This window comes from Eleutherodactylus coqui, chromosome 4 (assembly GCF_035609145.1).
Source record: "Eleutherodactylus coqui strain aEleCoq1 chromosome 4, aEleCoq1.hap1, whole genome shotgun sequence".
Lineage (NCBI taxonomy): Eukaryota > Metazoa > Chordata > Amphibia > Anura > Eleutherodactylidae > Eleutherodactylus > Eleutherodactylus coqui.
The window spans coordinates 141,000,300-141,018,435 of NC_089840.1; the positions used below are offsets into that span (position 1 = coordinate 141,000,300).

The following is an 18,136-nucleotide window of genomic DNA, read 5'->3' on the forward strand; positions in this document are numbered from 1 at the left end:
TTGCATGTAAGCTACTACGGTCTACACTTGCACCGATATATAAAGGTAGAGCCTCCCTGGTGCAAGCACCGAGTCATGACTGATGGGTGACACCACAATGTGACATTTTCTCAGCAGACTATTTTGCGGAGTGATTTGTCATTACCCCGCAACAAGTTGGGTACTCATTTTACTGACCGTGGAAGGATGAGTCAACCCTGAGCCGGCTACGTGAACTTTTAACCTTTGGGGATTGAACTTGTAACCTTCAGGTCGTGAGTGAGAGCTTAGGACTGCATTTCTGCTGCCTTAACACACTGTGCCACACAAGGCTCTAAATATTGCACTGATATAATAATAATAAATTTTATTTGTATAGCGCCAACATATTCCGCAGCGCTTACATAGACAGGGGGGAATACAGAAAGACAAAATACAAACATTACAGAACCACGGTTACATATAGTAATCAGTTGATGGAAACAATAGGGGTGAGGGTCCTGCTCCAACGAGCTTACATACTACAAGTAATGGGGTGATACAGAGGGTAAAGGGGCTGGAGATGTGCACGGTATGGCGAAGTGTGAGCGATGTTATACACATAGACAATAGTCAGACATTTAGCCGTGTGACGGCAGAAACGGTGTGGCTGCAGGAGCGGTTTATGATGGCTAGCAGGGATTGCAGTCAGTAGGTCAGGGAGCATGTTATCAGGCGGAGTACAGAGAGGTTTGTTTAGGGAATGCGGTATGCCTCCCTGAAGAGGTGCGTTTTTAGAGCACGCCTGAAGTTCTGCGAGTCCTGGATTGCTCGGGTAGCCTTTGGTAGTGCGTTCCAGAGGACAGGTGCTGCTCTGGAGAAGTCTTGGAGGCGGGAATGAGAAGTTCGAATGAAAGGGGCACTCAGTCTGGTTTTGTTAGCAGAGCGGAGAGCCCGGGCTGGTTGATGGATTGAGATGAGGGAGGCGATATAGGGTGGCGCTGCACTGTGGAGGGCTTTGTGGATGAAGGTAGCGAGTTTGAATTGAATTCTGTATTTAATGGGCAGCCAGTGCAGTGACTGGCACAGGGCAGAAGCGTCCGAGTACCGGCTGGACAGGAAGATGAGCCTGGCTGCCGCATTCAGGATGGACTGGAGAGGGTAGAGTCTGGTGCAGGGGAGGCCGATCAGCAACGAGTTGCAGTAATCGAGCCGGGAGTGGATGAGGGCGACAATAAGCGTTTTTAACGTCTCCACAGTGAGAAAAGAGCGGATTCTTGCGATGTTCTTGAGGTGCAGCTGACATGTTCGGGCCAGAGATTGGATGTAGGGGGCAAAAGAGAGATCAGAGTCAAATATGACCCCAAGGCAGCAGGCATGTTGTCTAGGAGTTATGGTGGCGCCACACACTGAGATGGAGATGTCAGGATGAGGTCGGTTAGTGGAGGGCGGAAATACCAGTAAGTCAGTTTTAGAGAGGTTTAGTTTTAGGTAGAGAGAGGACATGGTGTTAGAGACAGCGGACAGACAGTCGGTGATGTTTTGGAGGAAGGGTGCAGAGATGTCACGGGCAGAGGTGTATAGCTGGGTGTCATCAGCATACAGGTGGTATTGCAAGGTTATGTGTAAAACATTGCTGAGATCTGTTGTGGACTTTATGCACACTGGCTATATGCATGTTGTATTTGTGGGATTTAGGCTGCTTTTACATCTGCGCTAGAACCTCCAAAAGGAGATTCTATCGCAGATCCGACACAAACATTGGAAGAAAAAGTGCTGCAAGCAGTGCTTTTTCATCCGGTAAAATGCCGGACAGCTGAGCAGAAACCAAACAGACTCCATTATAACCAATGGGGTCTGTTCAACGCTGTTCAGTTCCATCATATGTTGGATCCGTTTGGCCATGGGTTTTCCCTTTTATGCTCCCATAATGGAGCAACCTAGATGTGAAAGTAGCCTTACGGTGTACTACTTATGTTCCGGCTTTGCACTACCAATATTATAAACCTATTGGGTCTGGGATTTTATAACAGCCCCCTTTTGTACTATGTCATATGTTTTTGTTTTTTTATTTAATAAAGTATTTTTATTGTTAAATGGTGTATACTCTATTTTTCAGCGATAATCAGGTTTGGATATGAGTTTGCATAAACTGCGCTAGGACCATCATCTACTGTATTGTAAAGCAGCAGACGCTTCTGATATGATACATATGACATCAGCAGGGTTTTCTCAAACATGGGTGTACAGCTCTGACTTATGAAAACATTCATAGAAATTTCCATGCTGGAAAGCAGCAGAATCATCACTAATTTACTGCAAAGTAAATATACAGCGAAAACTCCCACAAAGCTTTAAAGCGAAGGTTAAAAGCTCTTAGCACAGATCTCCTTATAAGACCCGAAGCAACGTAGTAATATAAGGTAGTATATAAGGCTGAAAAAAGACATATGTCCATCCAGTTCAACCTATTACCCCTCCCCCACCCAATGTAAATCAATGCCCAATTGCTACCTTCAGAACTTAAGGCCCAATGTCAACAGGCGGATTTGATTTGTGGAAATCCGCAATTCCAGCTGCCCACAGGGATGCATTAGCATCCGCAAAACAATGTAAAGTATTCGGATGTGATTTTTTTCCCCCCCAATGTACGGATCGCATGCGCCGGAAGAAATCGCAGCATGGTCTATTTTTCTGTGGATTCTGCAGGGACAGCTTCCATTGAAGTCAATGAAAGCCGTCCGATCCATGCCAAAGCCACAGCTGTCACTATAGACGTGCCGCGGATCCGTGGGAAAGCAGGAGTTTTAAAAGAAAAATATTGCACTGCGCATGTGTCCAGAACACTGCCGGCGCGTCAGGAGCATCCGCTGTGCTGAAGACAGAAGATCCGGCCGGCACTGATGCGTTGAATCCGGACAGGTAAGAAAATGTATTTTTCTGTCCATGTCTGCAGGCACGGCTGGATTCTGCTGCAGGATTCAGCAGATGGAATCCGTGCGTGCAAGTGGACATTGGGCCTAAAAGGAACTGTTACCTGTGTCTTCAGTATGGAAGTATTGTTATATGTTCATATGTCATTCCATCTTGCAACCAAAAGGAAAGAAAGTTCTGTTCATTTTCTTCTGAGACTACAGGCTTAAAATCTAAGTGACAGACCTGTAAGCATGAAAGAGTTAATGCCTATTGTTATATCTCTGGTTATGGTTACCTGGTACTTCATTACTCTGTAGAGGAAGCACTTGTAAATTGGCTATTAATTATATCCTACACCCCCTACAGGTAGTTACTGCAATGCCTGCATCGTGACGGCCATGACTCAGCACAGACAGATGTGACGCAGCAACGTTACACAAGCTCAGATTTGCTTTTAAAGAGAACTCGTGTTATTGCTGGTAATAAACCACAGAAGAAACTGCTAGCAAATAGAACTGCAGACTCCTACACTACGGACAATATTTATCTGGCTGTTAACTCTTTCCTGTTCCTCTATCCCAATGCTAAACTTAAACAGTCATTACATCAAAAAACAAAACTGTACTTACATGCGATGTTAAAACATTCAGACAGCTCTGGAGATGCTTCAGTACCCAAAACATAGTTCCATGAACGGTTTCAAGCTGAAAGACAAAAATATTTAAACTGTTTGAATCAAAGAAAAGACAATCAATTCACAGATTTATCAGACCATTTACAGTAGATGGAACGGAAATATCTCTACAGCCATTTCCAAACAAATGCTTTCCATCAAACATTATTAGGAGTAATTGGATATAGAGAGCCAAACTTACAAGGAGGAGACAGAAGTTAATGTATTTTCTGTAGCTACGCAGGCTCACCAAAGACCCCCAAAACTGCTGTTAGAGCTTTGCTGTCTTACCATGAACATCTATTTGCTCACATGCTGGCAGTTATCCTAGTGAAAAGCAATTGTAAAAGTTCAGAAACCCAGGTCATCCTGTGAAAGCCTTTCAGAGTTGTCCAACATTGATCATTGAATCATACAGCTGTATAAACAATAGACATAAAACAGCTAACTCTGCTGTGGGGCATCCACCGCACAATCACCGCAGAAGTCAGGTGTATTATATTGTAAGACCATTGCATGATGCCATGTGGGTATTGCTTGGGTTAAATCGTCTGTAAATATAGATTGGGTGTTCCCTGGCAATGTGAACTGGACTTATATTCTTAGGGTTAAAAGTCTGCAACAGGAAGAAAATGTCTAAATGGAAGCTTCTCTGTCACTAATAGGAATCTGCAGTGTCTTCTCAGTTTATGTAGATAGTTGAAGGTACAAATATAATATAAAACACAATGGATTAACCAGACTTCAACAGAGATGGTGTATTAGTAAATATACTGTATATTTACTAGTTAGTGTGATACATTATGGAGAGATGTATCAGTTCCATCTGGACTGCTGCTATATGACTGCTGATGCCCAAAGGTCTACCTAAAAATCTCTATAAAAATGTCATTATTCCTGGAGTCTTGCTATATCTTCTTAATATGTATGAGCAGAGATCGTACAAATATATCTAACATTCTAGAATATCCAAAACCCTAAATTCTCTTGATGATGATCCTGCCCACAAACAAAATACGCAGTAAAAACACAGTAGATGTCATTTCAGAGGATGATCTCTGCCAATGGAAATCAGCAATTCACCTGCCAGTGTCAGCACCCACCAATAAGATGCTGTGCTTGGTCTCGGAGCCCACCCCCAGCCAATCCTATTTGAGCTCATCCTCTAAACTAATGCAGAAGCATAGGCAAGTGTATCACATGGAGCCTGGAGAGCTGCCAACATGGAGATGGTTAGAGAAAGAAACAGGCAGGTAAACAACTTCTGCAAGCAGGGAGAGATGACATTTAGTTCTTAAACACTGGCCTGCACTCTCACACTGTACGAATGCCTTCAAATGCTTCTTAACCCTTTAATGCTGAGGGGGGAAAAGCATAAAACAACCTGTAGATAGTGTCAATGTTTAAACACATTGTACTTTTCCCTTGTTCCCTTTATTGACACTGCAAATCCCAATCTCTTCCCAGCTCTTGGACAAATGAGCTCCTGCGCCATCATACTTCTACGCAATGGAGAAGCAGCAATAAAGCACAATACTAGATGCAACTGCGACATGCAACAAAATAACACAAATGAGCAGCATGCAGACACAAACAAGTCTAGGAAGAAAAAAGAATAGAAAACGGCTTACATGATTCGGTGACCTCTGCTCTTAGTAAAGAGGATAAAACAACACATCTGTACAATCTAGCTGCTATGGAACCTACAACTGGAGAAAAAAAATTCCACGCAGTTCACTAATGTATCCCATAGAAAAAAAGTGCTGTTTCGGGTATAGGTTTACCGTTTTAGGCGTCCGGTAATGTCATGGTAGAGGTGACGCAGCTTTCAATACCTCCGGGGTACTGTAGTACGTCTGTCGAAGAAGCCAGACTCTCGGAATATGAGAATGCTTGCCCCAATTGCTGCTGCGTAGGTTTGGGTAACCGCGTGACCTCCATGTACGGGTAGAAGGTTCCAGAACTGGAATTAACCCATTCGTAAACCCGATTCCCGATTGCGAATGTTGTCATTCTGCGCCCCCACCTCCCTTACTCCGAACACAACATCACCTCACCTCCCTTCCCCCTGCGAGATTAAAATTTGACGCCATCCCATCATCTCACGGACGAAAAACAAAAATTAGGCGATGGGGCACTGGTATATGAAAAGATGGTAAGATCATAAGAGAACCCAGCCCAGGGTAGTTCCACAGCTCTCTTCTGTGGTGTAGCAGCAGCAGCTGATTCTCAGAGACCTGTCGACACAGACTGTTTCTTCTCTCTCTGCTCTGTGACGCAGCTGAAAATTCTCAGCTCTGCTCCCAGTGTCACTTAGTGGAACTGCATCTTGGGAAAAGTGTTTTCATAGTTCTGCACAACAAGATAGTAACGGTGACGAGGTTTCTGCTAGAAGTGATCAAGGGTTAAGCCCTGATGCATCATCTAGAAAAAATGAAATCTTGCTACGCAGTACCCATTATAAGAATGTTGTAACAAAAAGAAATAACATGTAGTTATTGTAGGCAGAATGACTCAAACATAACAGGCAATGAAATGAGTGAGTGCTGCATCAATCAATAATGTATTTCTGATAAACGATTAAACAGAATTATGTTTGCTGCTCATATATTACATCCCTGCAAATCTACTGTCCAGCTTTCAAATATTACATTTCCTGGGACCAAAATATGTTCAGAAACAGATGCTGTAATGCATTTCAATGCTTTTAACGAGGTTTCCTCTACTCAAATACGTGTCATAAAGCATGTCGTATCACCTTTTGTAAGATAGGACATTGTTTGCAATGTCACTATTCATTATTAATTATCCATACAAAAACATATTATGAAATGTAGCTGTTTCACATCTGCTGACATCTAGTGGCCATACAGCCTTTAATACGGATGGGGAAAAAGCACCTCATTTTACAGCCTGTAGGGAAATTAAGTAACCTCATTGCCACTTGAAGGTAGCAGGGTCGGTTATGTTCACGCTGCTCCTGGTGCATAAGCCAAGCATATCCATAAGGCCTCACTGACCAGCCGGATGACAAAAGAGTTACTTTGTGGCATCTGCCTGCCTGATATGTGCTGCTGACACGTCTTTCTTTTTTTCTATGGAATAACATAGGTGACTGCATTATTCCATATACAGGTGTCCAGTGGGGGGAAAAACCTTTGCTGTACAGTACATATTTTTTTTGTTTCTTATAATAATGAGCAGGTATTAGCCAAAATATACTGCATACATTGGCTAATACAAGTGCCGGTGTTGGTCAACATATACAGTATAAATTGGCTAATAGAAGTGTCAGTGATGGCCAACATATCTACATTGGCTAATAGATTTGCCAGTGTTGGTCAACATATATGCATTGGCTAATAGAAGTGTCAGTGATGGCCAACGTATGTACATTGGCTAATAGATTTGCCAGTGTTGGTCAGCATATATGCATTGGCTAATAGAAGTGTCAGTGATGGCCAATATATGTACATTGGCTAATAGATTTGCCAGTGTTGGTCAGCATATATAAATTGGCTAATAGAGGTGTCAGTGATGGCCAACGTATGTACATTGGCTAATAGATTTGCCAGTGTTGGTCAGCATATATGCATTGGCTAATAGAAGTGTCAGTGATGGCCAACATATGTACATTGGCTAATAGATTTGCCAGTGTTGGTCAGCATATATAAATTGGCTAATAGAGGTGTCAGTGATGGCCAACGTATGTATATTGGCTAATAGATTTGCCAGTGTTGGTCAGCATATATGCATTGGCTAATAGCAGTAATGGTGTTGGTCAACATATATAAATTGGCTAATAGAAGTCTTCCATCAAAGGTATACATCGGGAAATACTACTAATACACAGGGTATGGCTTTATACGGGACAACATAAAAAACAATACTATTCTTGTCCATTGTATGCCTGTAGCCCAGCCTAATCTGGCAGTGAGTTGGCATGATCTCAAACCGGAGAAAACTGTTCATTACATCTATGTCACAGGCTCCTGAGGAGCTTGGGCTGCTGCTTTAAAGTGATCAGAGTAACTGGGTGGCTAATGACCTTTAATGGCGGTCTGGGGAGCGGAGGTCATGGATAAACTATTGGCCCTTAATTTGACCCAACAGGAAGGGCCTGTGCTCATGCCCCAAATTGGGATATGTTCCTTTGGGAGTATATGCGTGACACTTGAAAGGAAGAAGGGGTGAGGGCTCCTATTCAAGAAGGGCAGGCCATTAATGTTCAGTTCTGCCCTGTTTTGGTGGAAAGAGGACCTGAGTGGTTCTAAGGTGTAAGAAAAAATCTTACTCTCATTCAAGAGGAACTTTGTCCTCTCCATTTGATTTTGTTATTACACAGTTAAGTATTTGAACATTTTTTATGTTTCTGATATCTAAAATGTTTGGGTTGTCAATAGCCAAAGAAGGATTGGGGGATGTATTGAAGGTATTTACAATGACTGTAGTATAGGAGTTAATTGTGTCGGTCCATTCTACTTTATGTGCAGTTTCACAAGTTATGTGATGCTAATTTTCCATTGTGAGGAGCGGTCATGTGGTAGAAGGGGATAAAAAGGATCTGCCGCCTATGGCTGCTGTGTGGTAATGAAGTGTGAGCCGAAAAGGCACCTTTAGCACTTTAGTGTCCAATGAGACGGTGAAGGGTGCAGCTCCTATGGGGCAAGGATCATACTCGATGTACTGGAGGAGGGACCAGGCACTCATCAGCGACTAGCAGACGCTCGTAAGCGGCAACCTCTCTGTCACCATGGGAACCAGTATTGCAGCTGCCAAGGGACTGCAATTGTTCCCAGTAAAGTTTGAGTGCCAGCATCCTAATGTGGTCTGCTGATCTGTCTCGTGATCTGCCACTACTCAGAATTTAGTGTACTCTGAGTAGAGATGAGCGAGCACCAAAATGCTCGGGTGCTCGTTACTCGAGACGAACTTTTCGCGATGCTCGAGGGTTCGTTTCGAATAACGAACCCCATTGAAGTCATTTTTGTATATCGCCGATGCTCGCTAAGGTTTTCGTTTGTGAAAATCTGGGCAATTCAAGAAAGTGATGGGAACGACACAGCAGCAGATAGGGCAGGCGAGGGGCTACATGTTGGGCTGCATCTCAAGTTCCCAGGTCCCACTATTAAGCCACAATAGCGGCAAGAGTGGGCCCCCCCCTCCTAACAATTTTTACTTCTGAAAAGCCCTCATTAGCAATGCATACCTTAGCTAAGCACCACACTACCTCCAACAAAGCACAATCACTGCCTGCATGACACTCCGCTGCCACTTCTCCTGGGTTACATGCTGCCCAACCCCCCCCCCCCACGACCCAGTGTCCACAGCGCACACCAAACTGTCCCTGCCCAGCCTTCAGCTGCCCTCATGCCACGCCACCCTCATGTCTATTTATAAGTGCGTCTGCCAGAGGAAAAGCAGGCACACACTGCAGAGGGTTGGCACGGCTAGGCAGTGACCCTCTTTAAAAGGGGCGGGGCGATAGTCCACAATGCTGTACAGAAGCAATGAGAAATCCAATCCTGTGCCACCTCCATCTGGAGCTGCACACGTGGGAATAGCAATGGGGAACCTATGTGCCACACACTATTCATTCTGTCAAGGTGTCTGCATGCCCCAGTCAGACCGCGTTTTTTTATAAATAGTCACAGGCAGGTACAACTCCGCAATGGAGATTCTGTGTGCACCCACAGCATGGGTGGCTCCCTGGAACCCACCGGCTGTACATAAATGTATCCCATTGCAGTGCCCTGGACAGCAGAGCTAACGTCAGATTAAATGCAGGTGGGCTTCGGCCCACACTGCATGTCCCAACCTGACCGGGGTTTTTAATTCATAGACACAGGCAGATACAACTCCCTATTGTGAAGTCCCTGTGGACCCACAGCATGCGTGGGTGCCAGGAAGCCACCGGCGGTACATAAATATATCCCATTGCATTGCCCATCACAGCTGAGGTAATGTCATGTTTAATGCAGGTGGGCTTCGGTCCACACTGCATGCCCCAGTCAGACTGGGGTTCTTTAGAAGTGGACACATGCAGTTACAACTCCCTGTGGACCCACAGCATGGGTGGGTGCCAGGAAGCCACCGGCGGTACATAAATATATCCCATTGCATTGCCCATCACAGCTGAGGTAATGTCATGTTTAATGCAGGTGGGCTTCGGCCCACACTGCATGCCCCAGTCAGACTGGGGTTCTTTAGAAGTGGACACATGCAGTTACAACTCCCTGTGGACCCACAGCATGGGTGGGTGCCAGGAAGCCACCGGCGGTACATAAATATATCCCATTGCATTGCCCATCACAGCTGAGGTAATGTCATGTTTAATGCAGGTGGGCTTCGGCCCACACTGCATGCCCCAGTCAGACTGGGGTTCTTTAGAAGTGGGCACATGCAGTCACAACTCCCTGTGGACCCACAGCATGGGTGGCTCCCTGGAACCCACCGGCGGTACATAAATATATCCCATTGCAGTGCCCAACACAGCTGATGTAACGTCAACTGTAATGCAGGTGGGCTAAAAATTAATTGGGTTACACTGTAGGCGAGGGCCCCCAAAAATTGGTGTACCAACAGTACTAATGTCCGTCAGAAAAATTGCCCATGCCCAACCAAGAGGGCAGGTAAAACCCATTAATCGCTTTGGTTAATGTGGCTTAATTGGTAACTAGGCCTGGAGGCAGCCGAGTTAAAATAAAAATTGGTTGAGGTGAAAGTTTCAACGCTTTAATGAGCATTGAAACGTATAAAAATTGTTTACAAAAATTATATGACTGAGCCTTGTGGGCCTAAGAAAAATTGCCCGTTCGGCGTGATTATATGAGGTTTCAGGAGGAGGAGCAGGAGGAGGAGGAGGAATATTATACACAGATTGATGAAGCAAAAAGGTCCCCGTTTTTGATGGGGATTGAGAACGATGCTTCCATCCGCGGGTGCAGCCTACGTATTGCTTAGGTATCGCTGCTGTCCGCTGGTGGAGAAGAGAAGTCTGGGGAAATCCAGGCTTTGTTCATCTTGATGAGTGTAAGCCTGTCGGCACTGTCGGTTGACAGGCGGGTATGCTTATCTGTGATGATTCCCCCAGCCGCACTAAACACCCTCTCTGACAAGATGCTAGCCGCAGGACAAGCAAGCACCTCCACGGCATACAGCGCGAGTTCAGGCCACGTGTCCAGCTTCGACACCCAGTAGTTGTAGGGGGCAGAGGCGTCACGGAGGACGGTCGTGCGATCGGCTACGTACTCCCTCACCATCCTTTTACAGTGCTCCCGCCGACTCAGCCTTGACTGGGGAGTGGTGACACAGTCTTGCTGGGGAGCCATAAAGCTGTCAAGGGCCTTAGAGAGTGTTCCCCTGCCTGTGCTGTACATGCTGCCTGATCTCCGCGCCTCCCCTGCTACCTGGCCCTCGGAACTGCGCCTTCAGCCACTAGCGCTGTCGGATGGGAATTTTACCATCAGTTTGTCCGCCAGGGTCCCGTGGTATAGCATCACTCTCGAACCCCTTTCCTCTTCGGGAATGAGAGTTGAAAGGTTCTCCTTATACCGTGGGTCAAGCAGTGTGGACACCCAGTAATCCGTAGTGGCCAGAATGCATGTAACGCGAGGGTCACGAGAAAGGCATCCTAACATGAAGTCAGCCATGTGTGCCAGGGTACCTGTACGCAACACATGGCTGTCCTCACTAGGAAGATCACTTTCAGGATCCTCCTCCTCCTCCTCCTCCTCAGGCCATACACGCTGAAAGGATGACAGGCAAGCAACATGTGTACCCTCAGCAGTGGGCCAAGCTGTCTCTTCCCCCTGCTCCTCATCCTCCTCCTCCTCCTCACCGCGCTGAGATATAGACAGGAGGGTGCTCTGACTATCCAGCGACATACTGTCTTCCCCCGGCTCTGTTTACAAGCGCAAAGCGTCTGCCTTTATGCTTTGCAGGGAACTTCTCAAGAGGCATAGCAGAGGAATGCTGATGCTAATGATTGCAGCATCGCCGCTCACCACCTGGGTAGACTCCTCAAACTTTCCAAGGACCTGGCAGATGTCTGCCAACCAGGCCCACTCTTCTGAAAAGAATTGAGGAGGCTGACTCCCACTGCGCCGCCCATGTTGGAGTTGGTATTCCACTATAGCTCTACGCTGCTCATAGAGCCTGGCCAACATGTGGAGCGTAGAGTTCCACCGTGTGGGCACGTCGCACAGCAGTCGGTGCACTGGCAGATTAAACCGATGTTGCAGGGTGCGCAGGGTGGCAGCGTCCGTGTGGGACTTGCAGAAATGTGCGCAGAGCCGGCGCACCTTTCCGAGCGGGTCTGACAAGCGTGGGTAGCTTTTCAGAAAGCGCTGAACCACCAAATTAAAGACGTGGGCCAGGCATGGCACGTGCGTGAGGCTGCCGAGCTGCAGAGCCGCCACCAGGTTACGGCCGTTGTCACACACGACCATGCCCGGTTGGAGGCACAGCGGCGCAAGCCAGCGGTCGGTCTGCTCTGTCAGACCCTGCAGCAGTTCGTGGGCCGTGTGCCTCTTATCTCCTAAGCTGAGTAGTTTCAGCACGGCCTGCTGACGCTTGCCCACCGCTGTGCTGCCACGCCGCGCGACACCGACTGCTGGTGACGTGCTGCTGCTGACGCATCTTGATTGCGAGGCAGAGGTTGCGTTGGAGGAGGGGGAGGGTGCTTTAGTGGAGGAAGCATACACCGCCGCAGATACCACCACCGAGCTGGGGCCTGCAATTCTGGGGGTGGGTAGGACGTGAGCGGTCCCAGGCTCTGACTCGGTCCCGGCCTCCACTAAATTCACCCAATGTGCCGTCAGGGAGATATAGTGGCCCTGCCCGCCTGTGCTTGTCCACGTGTCCGTTGTTAAGTGGACCTTGCCAGTAACCGCGTTGGTGAGGGCGCGTACAATGTTGCGGGAGACGTGGTCGTGCAGGGCTGGGACAGCACATCGGGAAAAGTAGTGGCGACTGGGAACTGAGTAGCGCAGGGCCGCCGCTGCCATCATACTTTTGAAGGACTCCATTTCCACAACCCTATACGGCAGCATCTCCAGGCTGATAAATTTGGCTATGTGCACGTTTAACGCTTGAGCGTGTGGGTGCGTGGCGGCGTACTTGCGCTTGCGCTCAAACACTTGCGCTAGCGACGGCTGGACGGTGCGCTGACAGACATTGGTGGATGGGGCCGAGGACAGCGGAGGTGAGGGTGTGGGTGCAGGCCAGGAGACGGTAGTGCCTGCGTCCTCAGAGGGGGGTTGGATCTCAGTGGCAGGTTGGGGCACAGGGGGAGAGGCAGCGGTGCAAACCGGAGGCGGTGAACGGCCTTCGTCCCACCTTGTGGGGTGCTTGGCCATCATATGTCTGCGCATGCTGGTGGTGGTGAGGCTGGTGGTGGTGGCTCCCCGGCTGATCTTGGCACGACAAAGGTTGCACACCACTGTTCGTCGGTCGTGTGCACTCTCAGTGAAAAACTGCCAGACCTTTGAGCACCTCGGCCTCTGCAGGGTGGCATGGCGCGAGGGGGCGCTTTGGGAAACAGTTGGTGGATTATTCGGTCTGGCCCTGCCTCTACCCCTGGCCACCGCACTGCCTCTTGCAACCTGCCCTGCTGCTGCCCTTGCCTCCCCCTCTGAAGACCTGTCCTCAGTAGGCTTAGCAAACCAGGTGGGGTCAGTCACCTCATTGTCCTGCTGCTCTTCCTCTGAATCCTCTGTGCGTTCCTCCCTCGGACTTACTGCCCTTACTACTACCTCACTGATAGACAACTGTGTCTCGACGTCATCGTCCTCCTCACCCACTGAAAGGTCTTGAGACAGTTGCCGGAAGTCCCCAGCCTCATCCCCCGGACCCCGGGAACTTTCCAATGGTTGGGCATCAGTCACGACAAACTCCTCTGGTGGGAGAGGAACCACTGCTGCCCAATCTGAGCAGGGGCCCGAGAACAGTTCCTGGGAGTCTGCCCGCTCCTCAGAATGTCTCATTGTAATGGAGTGAGGAGGCTGGGAGGAAGGAGGAGCAGCAGCCAGAGGATTCTGAGTTGCAGCAGTGGACGGCGCAGAACTGTGGGTGGACGATAGATTGCTGGATGCACTTTCTGCCATCCACGACAGGACCTGCTCACACTGCTCATTTTCTAATAAAGGTCTACCGCGTGGACCCATTAATTGTGCGATGAATGTGGGGACGCCAGAAACGTGCCTCTCTCCTAATCCCGCAGCAGTCGGCTGCGAAAAACCTGGATCAGGAGCTCGGCCTGTGCCCACACCCTGACTTGGGCCTCCGCGCCCTCGGCCGCGTCCACGTCCTCTAGGCCTACCCCTACCCCTCAGCATGCTGTATTACCAGTAATGCAGAAACAGAACGCTGTAATTAAATGTGCCACTTATTGGCCTGTGGTTGGAGGCTGACTTCGCTTATGGAACGCCAGGAAATAATTTTGCGCAAGCCTGCTGTAACACTTAGCTGGCTGCGTATGAATTTGGAGAACTACTACACCCAGCACAGACCCAGAACACTGAGGACAGTCACAGGCAGCCCAAATAGATTTTTTTTCCCCAAATTATTTTGCAAAGGCCCACTGCCTATATTCAATCAATAATCAATATGTCTTCTGTCCCTGCCTAAGCGCTTCTGGCCCTGGAGTATGTCAAAGAACTGCAGAGTGTTGCACTGTGAACTGCAATACAGCGGTGATTTCACAGCCCAGACAGAGCCAGGAAATAATTTTGTGCAAGCCTGCTGTAACACTTAGCTGGCTGCATATGAATTTGGAGACTACTACACCCAGCACAGACCCAGAACACTGAGGACAGTCACAGGCAGCCCAAATAGATTTTTTTCCCCAAATTATTTTGCAAAGGCCCACTGCCTATATTCAATCAATAATCAATATGTCTTCTGTCCCTGCCTAAGCGCTTCTGGCCCTGGAGTATGTCAAAGAACTGCAGAGTGTTGCACTGTGAACTGCAATACAGCGGTGATTTCACAGCCCAGACAGAGCCAGGAAATAATTTTGCGCAAGCCTGCTGTAACACTTAGCTGGCTGCATATGAATTTGGAGAACTACTACACCCAGCACAGACCCAGAACACTGAGGACAGTCACAGGCAGCCCAAATAGATTTTTTTCCCCAAATTTTTTTGCAAAGGCCCACTGCCTATATTCAATCAATATGTCTTCTGTCCCTGCCTAAGCGCTTCTGGCCCTGGAGTATTACTGCAGGGCGCAATGCTCTGCACGGCCGATATACCAAAAAAAAAAAAAGTGCAACACTGCAAAAAGCAGCCTCCACAGTACTGCACACGGTTAGATGTGGCCCTAAGAAGGACCGTTGGGGTTCTTGAAGCCTAAAATACTCCTAACACTCTCCCTATAGCAGCTCCACGAAGATACCACTTTCCCTCCTCTATGTCAGAACGCATCTGTGGCGAGCCGCGGGAGGGGACGATTTTTATACTCGGGTGACACCTGATCTCGCCAGCCACTCACTGCAGGGGGGTGGTATAGGGCTTGAACGTCGCAGGGGGAAGTTGTAATGCCTTCCCTGTCTTTCAATTGGCCAGAAAAGCGCGCTAACGTCTCAGAGATGAAAGTGAAAGTAACCCGAACATCGTGTGGTACTCGTCACGAGTAACGAGCATCTCGAACACGCTAATACTCGAACGAGTATCAAGCTCGGACGAGTACGTTCGCTCATCTCTAACTCTGAGTCATCTACAATATCGACTAGTGACTGTTCTACCATCCTCAGATCCAGCATACTGGAGGTTATGCAATAGAGGCCTCCATTGTCATCTCACCTGTAGACAACCCATTTGATGCCCTAATGGTAGCTTTTCACAATGACAAGGGATTTGTCAATTTTACTGCATCTGATATATTTTTTTTTTGTGTAGGCTCTTGCTAGGGCAATACTTAGAGAGGCACATACCATCAGTGTGCAATCATTACAATGGATGATATACAGTACAAGCAGGGGTAGACTAGCCATTGAACGCACTGGAAAAATTCCTAGTGGGCCTTTCAGGTCCTGGGGCTGGGGAAGGGCCAGACTTTTAATAAAAAAGTATTAGGTTGAATATACTAAAATAAAATAAAATAAAAAAACACTTATAATCACCTCCGTTGTTACGCATGCTCCTGGCCTCTGCAGTCCACACCCACACTGTTCACGTGCTAATATATTAAGGGCTTTTTACTGAGCAGGGCCTATGAGGAGCCCTGTTACTGAGGTGGGGGCTGAGGCCTGTGAGCAACACTGTTACCGAGGTGGGGGCTGGAGCCTGTGAGGGGCACTGTTACTGGGTGGGGGCCTATATGGAGCATTATTACTGAGTGGGGGCCTATATAAGGGAATATTACTGAATGGGGGCCTGTAAAGGGCATTATTACTGAGTGGGATCCATCAGCATTATTGCTGAATGTTGATCTATGGGGGCAATATTATTGAGTGCTGGCCTACATGAGGCATTATTACTGAGTGGGATGGGTCTGTGAGATGCATTATTACTGAGTGGGTGTCTGTAAGACACATTATTACTGAGTGGAGACCTATGAGGGGCATTACTATTGAGTGGTGATCCATGAGAGGCATTATTACTGAGTGCAGGCCCACAAGGGGAAATATTACTGAGTGTGAGCATATGTGGGGAATATTACTTAATGAGGGGCTATGAGGGGAATTACTACTGAGTGGGGCACTTTTACTGTGTTTGTGGCACTAAATGTGGTACTTATTGGGAGTGTGGGGAGCCTATAGGGAGTAGAAAATGAGGAATACTATTACAGTGTGGGTCATCACGGCTGTCCTTATTTATATCTGGGGCACTATGGATGGAGAAATTATATAGAGTCTTAGAAAACGAAGTTACGTGGCTGTAAAATTGTGGAGTCAAATTCCGCAAAGACAAGTTGTGGCCGGGAGAAGCTGCCTTGATGGAGTGGGCCAGATGGAGAAGAGAAGGGAGAGTCAACGGCTCCACTCAGAGACAATGTAACCTGTGATCACCTATGATACTATAATCACTTACATAGCCTGCACCGCACCTTTGTAGAGTTGGTGTTTGTATTCTGTTTTTTTAGCAACACTATGGTGATATTATGTGGTCACAGTCTGGGGGTATTATCTGGCCCTCAAAAATGTTTTTATTAATCTTTGTAGTGGTTTTCAGTCAATGACAGTACTGTATGTTGGTATTAATCAATATGTGATGGTATTATTGGTAATGTAAGTCTTGGTATAGTGGGTTTTGTTTAGTGACAAAATGGAGGTAATTATACGAGTCAGAATAATTACAGTAAAGTTGCAAAGGTTCTGTTTTCGGTAAAAAAGAAGTTTGGTACCGTGTTATTCAGCAGAGTAAAAAGTTAAATAAAGTAGTCTAGCAGATAAGATACCTTTTTATGGCTAACATTCCTTTCTGTTAGCTATTAGATTACTTTATTCAACTTTTTTTTTTACTATTACAAAATAAAACAAAAAACGGACATCACAATGTGAGTTTGATATACTCAGTATAGCAAAGAATTATCCCCTGTGCATTTAAAAGTGTAAAGCAATCCCTGTGCATCTAAAACTAAAGCAATCCATTAGAGGAGCTTCACATGGGCGTATATGCATGCAAATTCTGAGTCCTAGCCAATGTATGTTTAAATCTATTTGCGGGAACCCCTTCCCAGCCAGGACGTACATTTACATCCTTGGGTGGAAAGGGTTTAAAATGATCAACAGGTGTTTCACAAAGGTCACATGCAAACTAATTAAAAAGTTCCACTTGCATAGATGGAATAATATTGCCATACTCATTCATTCGGCATGTAACCGCCATGTATTTTATATACAGCAATAATTTTATACCTTCAAATCAAGGGTACTGACATGGGCACGAAATTCGCACTTAGCTATGCAAATCTTTACATGGGGATGTTTGAAGAGACTTATATGAAGGAATTGTGCAAAATCTTTTATAAGAGATTCATTGATGATATATTGATAATATAGGATGGCCCAGAAAGTGAACGTTCTAATTTTATTTCTAGTCTTAACATTAATAACTGGGGACTTGAATTTTTGAGTAGCATTGATAACGATCATATGGTGTTTTTAGATCTAGAACTTTATACCTGAAAATCTTATCCATACTAAAATTCATTCTTAAACAGTTGATTCTAACAGCTATCTGTATTTAATGAGTTTCTACACTAAGAAGTGGAAACTAAATGTTCCATATGGTCAGTTTTCTCGGATCAGGAGAAATTGTTCAAAAGACTGATTTTATTGATCAGTCGGGTATTTTGAGGCAACAATTTAAACAAAAAGGCTATCTGGAGATCTTATTTATATATATACATATATATGTAGGCAGTTAAAGGGTGAAGTTGTGGATGGATTATATCTCCCTCCCAGGCTTTTAGTCTGGACAGGGTGGCGGTCCAGTCCACAACTTCACCCTAGTTCTCAGGAAGCTCAGCTGTGGGCACTGACCCCGTTACTGGAGCATAAAAGACTGCAGCTCCAGGGAGTCAGTGTCTAACAGCCTTAGGAGGAATCCATCTGAGCACCCTGCGTGGTGCAGCGTTGCATCT

The 18,136-nt window shown here is 46.7% G+C and overlaps 1 long non-coding RNA gene across 1 annotated transcript; it reads right to left on the minus strand.

Annotated features, from left to right (window-relative positions):
* Positions 1 to 434: 434 nt before the first annotated feature.
* On the minus strand, positions 435 to 5,388 carry LOC136624747 (uncharacterized). The gene is made up of 3 exons (XR_010792416.1): positions 5,332 to 5,388; positions 3,504 to 3,578; positions 435 to 3,117 (listed from the first exon to the last, which is right to left on the minus strand). It is a non-coding gene; the product is annotated as an uncharacterized lncRNA (long non-coding RNA).
* Positions 5,389 to 18,136: the final 12,748 nt, after the last annotated feature.